This window comes from Penaeus monodon, chromosome 15 (assembly GCF_015228065.2).
Source record: "Penaeus monodon isolate SGIC_2016 chromosome 15, NSTDA_Pmon_1, whole genome shotgun sequence".
Taxonomy (NCBI): Eukaryota; Metazoa; Arthropoda; class Malacostraca; order Decapoda; family Penaeidae; genus Penaeus; species Penaeus monodon.
In genome coordinates, this window is record NC_051400.1 from 3,933,745 (window position 1) to 3,934,007 (window position 263).

Sequence of the window (263 nt, forward strand, 5' to 3'; positions counted from 1 at the left end):
AAGTAACCAGGGCTAGTACAACCTTCGGTTATTGCTCAGCAGAAAATGGGAATTTGAAGCAAAAGAAGTTTCAGGTTTGTGAAGTCACCAAAAAGAAAAATACTTATTTCTTAAGCCCATACTGCCGAATAAAATGTATAGTATATATGGTAAATAGAATCTAAATGTAAAAGGTTACAAGGATGCGAAATGTGATTTCACGAAAAATCTAGGATTTTTCCAGAAATAAATGGTGAAATTCGAAAAATCCGATATTCAGATAA